The 6,723-nt window shown below is 44.3% G+C and overlaps 1 pseudogene; it reads right to left on the reverse strand.

Moving 5' to 3' along the window:
• Positions 1 to 5,262: 5,262 nt before the first annotated feature.
• On the reverse strand, positions 5,263 to 6,065 carry LOC148568879 (uncharacterized; annotated as a pseudogene).
• Between the last annotated feature and the right edge of the window lie 658 nt (positions 6,066 to 6,723).

Consider the following 6,723-nt stretch of genomic DNA (forward strand, 5'->3'; position numbering starts at 1 on the left):
AAGAGCATGAGGAAATTCCTCACCATGAAATCCCTGAGATACCTCAAGGGATGCACTTTCCTCCACAAAACTATTGGGAGCAAATCAACACCTCCCTAGGAGAACTAAGTTCCAATATGGGACAACTAAGGATGGAGCACCAAGAGCACTCCATCATCCTCCATGAGATTAGAGAAGATCAAAGAGCTATGAGGGAGGAGCAACAAAGACAAGGAAGAGACATAGAGGAGCTCAAAAGCACCATTGGTTCTTCAAGAAGAGGAAGACGCCACCATCACTAAGGTGGACCCATTCCTTAATCTCCTTGTTCTTATTTTCCTGTTTTTCGTTTACATGGTTTCGAATTCATCCTTGAAACTAGTTTAATTATTTTGATGTGGTGACAATACTTTTTGTTTTCTGAATGAATGCTTGAACAGTTCATATGTCTTTTGATATTGTGGTTTATGAATGTTAAATATGTTGGCTCTAGAAAGAATGATGAAAAAGGAGAAATGTTATTTGATAATCTGAAAAATCATAAAAGTGATTCTTGAAGCAAGAAAAAGTAGTGAATACAATAGCTTGCGAAAAAAAAAAGAGAAAAGAAAAATGGCGAAAAAAAAAAGAAGAAAGAAAAAGAAAAAGCAAGCAAAAAAAGCCAAAAGCTCTTTAAACCAAAAGGCAAGAGCAAAAAGCCAATAGCCCTTAAAACCAAAAGGCAAGGGTAATAAAAAGGATCCAAGGCTTTGAGCATCAGTGGATAGAAGGGCCTAAAGGAATAAAATCCTGGCCTAAGCGGCTAAACCAAGCTGTCTGTAACCATGTGCTTGTGGCGTGAAGGTGTCAAGTGAAAACTTGAGACTGAGCGGTTAAAGTCAAGGTCTAAAGCAAAAAAAAAGAGTGTGCTTAAGAACCCTGGACACCTTTAATTGGGGACTTTAGCAAAGCTGAGTCACAATCTGAAAAGGTTCACCCAGTTATGTGTCTGTGGCATTTATGTATCCGGTGGTAATACTGGAAAACAAAGTGTTTAGGGCCACAGCCAAGACTCATAAAGTAGCTGTGTTCAAGAATCAACATACTGAACTAGGAGAATCAATAACACTATCTGAATTCTAAGTTCCTATAGATGCCAATCATTCTGAACTTCAATGGATAAAGTGAGATGCCAAAACTATTCAAGAGGCAATATGCTACAAGTCCCGCTCATCTGATTGGAGCTAAGTTTCATTGATATTTTGGAATTTATAGTATATTCTTTTCTTTTTATCCTATTTGATTTTCAGTTGCTTGGGGACAAGCAACAATTTAAGTTTGGTGTTGTAATGAGCGGATAATTTATACGCTTTTTGGCATTGTTTTTACATAGTTTTTAGTAAGATTTAGTTAGTTTATAGTATTTTTTATTAGTTTTTAAATAAAAATCACATTCTGGAATTTACTATGAGTTTGTGTGTTTTTCTGTAATTTCAGGTATTTTCTGGCTGAAATTGAAGGACTTGAGCAAAAATCAGATTCAGAGGTTGAAGAAGGACTGCAGATGCTGTTGGATTCTGACCTCCCTGCACTCAAAGTAGATTTTCTGGAGCTACAGAACTCCAAATTGCACTCTCTCAATTGCGTTGGAAAGTAGACATTCTGGACTTTCCAGCAATATATAATAGTCCATACTTTGCCCGAGTTTAGAAGATGAAAACTGGCGTTCAACACCAGCTTCCTGCCCTATTCTGGAGTTAAATGCTAGAAACAGGTTGCAAAGTGGATTTAAACGCCAGAAACAGGTTACAAACTGGCGTTCAACTCCAAGAGAAGCCTCTACACGTGTAAAGCTCAATGATCAGCCCAAGCACACACCAAGTGGGCCCCAGAAGTGGATTTCCGCATCATTTACTCATTTCTGTAACCCTAATAACTAGTTTAGTATAAATAGAACTTTTTACTATTGTATTCAGAGTCTTTGGATCTGATCTTTGATTAGTTTTATGCTATCTTAGACCTTTATGGGGGCTGGCCATTCGGCCATGCCTGGACCATTATCACTTATGTATTTTCAACGGTAGAGTTTCTACACACCATAGATTAAGGTGTGGAGCTCTGCTATTCCTCATGAATTAATGCAAAGTACTAATGTTTTTCTATTCAATTCAAGCTTATTCCTATTCTAAGATATTCATTCGCACCCAAGAACATGATGAAAATGATGATTATGTGACGTTCATCACCATTCTCACCTATGAACGCGTGCTGGACAATCACTTCTGTTCTACATGAAGATGAGATAGAATGAGTATCTCTTAGGTATCTAATACAGGGGACCGAGTCCGAGATATTAGATTCTTCATGGTATAAGTTAGAACCCATGGACGGCCATTCCTGAGGTCCAAAAAGTCTAAACCTTGTCTGTTGTATTCCGAGTAGGATCCGAGAAGGGATGGCTGTGACGAGCTTCAAACTCGCGAGTGCTGGGCGTAGTGACAGACGCAAAAAGATTACTGAATCCTATTCCAGTATGATCGAGAACCGACAGATGTATAGCCGTGCGGTGACAGCGCATTTTGGACCATTTTCACTGTGAGGATGGGATGTAGCCACTGACGACGGTGATGCCCTACATAATGCTTGCCATGGAAAGGAGTGGGAATGATTGGATGACAGCAGGAAAGCAGAGGTTCAGGAGGAACAAAAGCATCTCCATACGCTTATCTGAAATTTCCACCAATGAATTACATAAGTATTTCTATCCTATTTTACGTTTTATTTATCTTTTAATTATTAAAACTCTATAACCATTTGAATCTGCCTGACTGAGATTTACAAGGTGACCATAGCTTGCTTCAAGCTGACAATCTCCGTGGGATCGACCCTTACTCACGTAAGGTTTATTACTTGGACGACCCAGTGCACTTGCTGGTTAGTTGTGCGAAGTTGTGACAAAGTGTGATTCACGTTTGAGAGCACCAAGTCTTTGGCGCCATTGTTGATGATCGCAATTTCGTGCACCATGGAGGTAACGAGAAACCCTCCCGAGACATCGAGCACACGGTGGAAACTCCATGTGGATGGAGCCTCCAACCAAACGTTCGGGGGAGCATGGATCATCCTAGAAAGCCCAACTGGAGTCGTGTACGAGCAGTCAGTCAAAATTCGAGTTCCTGGTGTCCAATAACCAAGCAGAATACGAGGCCCTTCTTGGCGGCCTTCTTTTAGCAAGAGAGGTCGGGGCCACTAGAGTGAAAGTATGTAGCGACTCTCAGGTCATCACATCACAGATTAATGGAAAGTACCAGGCCAGGGACTCACTACTACAAAAATACTTGGAGAGGGTCAAAAAGCTGAGTGAGGAGTTCGACGAGGTCAAGGTGCAGCACGTTCCGAGTGAGAGGAACACCCGAGCCGATCTTCTATCAATGCTGGCAAGCACAAAGCCAGGAACGGGAAACCGATCTCTGATTCAAGGTTTAGTGAAGGAGCCAACAGTGACCTTGAATATAACACAGGCAGCTGACTTCCCCTCATGGATGGATCCAATCATCGACTTCTTGAAAAATGGTAAGCTCCCTGATGACAACAAGGCGGCAAAAGCACTGAGAAGAGAAGCGGCCAAGTATACAATAATACAAGGCCATCTATTTAAGAAAGGGCTGAACGTACCTCTATTGAAGTGCCTACGCCCCGACCAGACGGATTACGTGTTAAGCGAAGTCCACGAGGGGTGTTGCGGCCATCACATCGGAGGAAAGGCCTTAGCTCGAAAGCTCATCAGGGGCGGCTACTATTGGCCCTCAATGATGGCGGATTCCCAAGAGTTCGTGAAGAAATGCAGGAGATGCCAGGAAAATGCCAACTTTCACAAAGCACTGGCGGATGAACTAAGCCTACTGATGGCCTCTCGACCATTCTCTCAATGGGGCGTTGATCTGCTAGGACCCTTCTCGGTCGGACCTGGGCAGGTCAAATACCTAATCGTTGCCATTGACTATTACACCAAGTGGGTGGAGGCCGAGCCATTGGCCAGCATATATTCGGCAAACTACCAAAAATTTATGTGGAGACAAGTAATAGCCAGATTCGGAATCCCAGAGGTTGTCATCTCGGACAACGGAACACAGTTTGCCGATAAAAAGTTTAGGGAATTCCTCGCCTGCTTAGGAATAAAGCAGAAGTTCTCATCCGTCGAGCACCCCCAAACTAACGGCCAAGTCGAAGCAGCGAACAAAGTCATCCTGCAAGGTCTTAAAAAGCGACTTGACCAGAAAAAGGGAGCCTGGGAAGACGAGCTAGCGTCGGTCCTCTGGTCCTATCGCACAACGCAGCAGTCATCCACCGGGGAGATGCCTTTCCGACTCACTTATGGGGTGAACGCGATAATACCTGTGGAGATTGGGGAACCGAGCCCACAACTACTATTGGGGGGAGTCGAAGAAGCCGTGGAGAAGGACTTAGTGGATGAGACTAGAGAGATTGCCCACTTGTCGGAGACGGTGTTGAAACAAAGGATGGCCCTGCGTTACAACGCCAAAGTACTAAAAAGAGATTTTGGACCAAACGACCTAGTCTTACGGCGCAACGACGTGGGGCTCCCGACACCAGGAGAAAGAAAGTTGGCAGCAAATTGGGAAGGCCCATACAGGATAAAGGAAGTAGTCGGCAACGGAGCTTATAAGTTGGAACGCCTGGATGGCAGGGAGGTCCCGAGAATGTGGAATGCAAGAAGCCTAAGAAGGTTCTACTCCTAGAAGCCGAAGCGCAACTAGAAAACAAGCGGTTTCACGGTCTAGTAAGCCCCGAGTTATTTTATGTTCACATTTAGCATTATTTCCCACTGGTTGTTTGCGTGAATAGCAGTTTGTCATGATATAATCGTGTTCAGATTACACTAATTATTTCCTTCTCGTTTTATGTTTTAATGCACTGTTCGAATCATTTAAATTACTTCACCTTGAAAATTAACCGGTTCAATTACAAAGCGGAATCCTGGGACTGATCACCTCGGGAACCACTGAAGTCGCGAACGCTACAGTAAACGGCTACTAAATAAGGCCAAATTTCAAACGCTTAAGCAAAAAAACCACAACTCGGCTTCATTTTTGTCATGACATTGTTCTAAAGTCAAAAGATTACACACAAAATCCCCGAGACGGCTTCAAAAAATCAGAACGGTAGAACGACAAATATTGTCCTGCAAACTACCAAAACAAACAAGTACAAAGAACTCATTTCTTTGGGATATCAACAAGCTTACCATCCTTAATGGTTTTGAAAACGCTGACGGCTGAGATGTCAAAGTCGGGAGCCAACAGTTTCACTTGAGCCTTGATCGCCTCTTCGGTCACCATAATAGCATTCCGGCCGTGCTTCACAGTTTCTTTGTATTTTTTCTTCAACTTGGTAGCTTCAGTTTTAGCCGCAGTCGCCGATGAGAAGGCATCATCGTGCTCATTCTCCAGCTCTTTCAACCGACCCTGAGCAGCGTTAAGTTGGCCCTCCAAAGTGAGCTCTCGCTCAATAAGCCGCGCAACCGTTGCGTCGGAAGTCTTGGCTTTCTCCTCGGAGGCAGCTAGCTGTGTCTGCAGCGACTTCAGCTCAACCTTATCCTTTTTGTTAGCTTTGACGGACGATTGAAGCTTATTTTCCAAAGTCTGAGCCCTCGCCAAGACGGGCTCCGCCTTCCGTGCTATGGCGGTTGCCCGGAGAAGGGTGCAATACACCCACTTAGCTTGAGAAGCAAGATCCCTACCATGGAAGAAGTCCTCCGTGCCAGGCAAGAGTTGGGAATCAATAAAGTTTCCGACATCAAAGTTCTTCTCCATCACCGTGAAGACCCCCTCAGGGCTAGAGGACGGTTTCCTTTTCCTTGGATTGTCAACAACGATAACCTCAGGACCTCCACCCTCCACTTCTGCCACCGGTCGGGGACTTGAACCAGTGTTGGTCCCGACCACCTCCCCCTGGGTGGGCTGGGACTGTGCCTCAACGGTAGGAGAAGGCGGCGCCTCGTTGGAATGGATGGCAGAACTATCGTCGCCGCTTTCGACGAGAAAAGTGTTAAACAAAGCGTCAATCCCAACTTGCTCGCCAGCCATTGATACTGAAATAAAATACGGAAGCTCGTTAGTTATTAAACCGGTTGAGTAAACAAGGGATAATAACAAACACGAGTATGCGACTAGACAACTACTCACATATATAACCTCTTGCTATTTCGGGGTCACCCATAAGAAGGTGTGGGTTGACATTATTCCTACCAAAAATAGCCAGTAGGATTTCGGCAATCTTTTTATTTTGAGGGGTCAGGCCTTTATACGTCACCTTCGTGAACACATTGGCCCCTGCCCCAAAGCTCCAATAGGTCGGGATGTAGCGTTCCCCCTCCAGAGTCAGCCAGAAGGGATGCCGGCCTTCGACGAGACGGACCTTAAAGTATTTATCTTTAAAGCAGTGATAGGAATCCTTGAACAAACCCAATATCCTCCGACCTTGGGCTGACCGAAACGACATGAATCCCTTCTTGGCTCTTCCCTCCTTGGAAGGATTTGTTAGGATAAAAAGAAATAAAAAGACCTCCACTGAGGCCGGTAGCTCTAAAAACTCGCAAACCATCTCGAAACAGCTGATAGAGGCCCAGCTGTTTGGATGCAGTTGAGACGGTGCTACATCACATTGGTTAAGCAACGCCATTTGGAAGGGGAGAAAGGAATGTGTATCCCCAAGTTGGTGAACATCGCCTTGTACATCCAGATC

The sequence above is a fragment of the Arachis ipaensis genome, chromosome B4 (genome assembly GCF_059453495.1).
Source record: "Arachis ipaensis isolate K30076 ecotype BB chromosome B4, ASM5945349v1, whole genome shotgun sequence".
Lineage (NCBI taxonomy): Eukaryota > Viridiplantae > Streptophyta > Magnoliopsida > Fabales > Fabaceae > Arachis > Arachis ipaensis.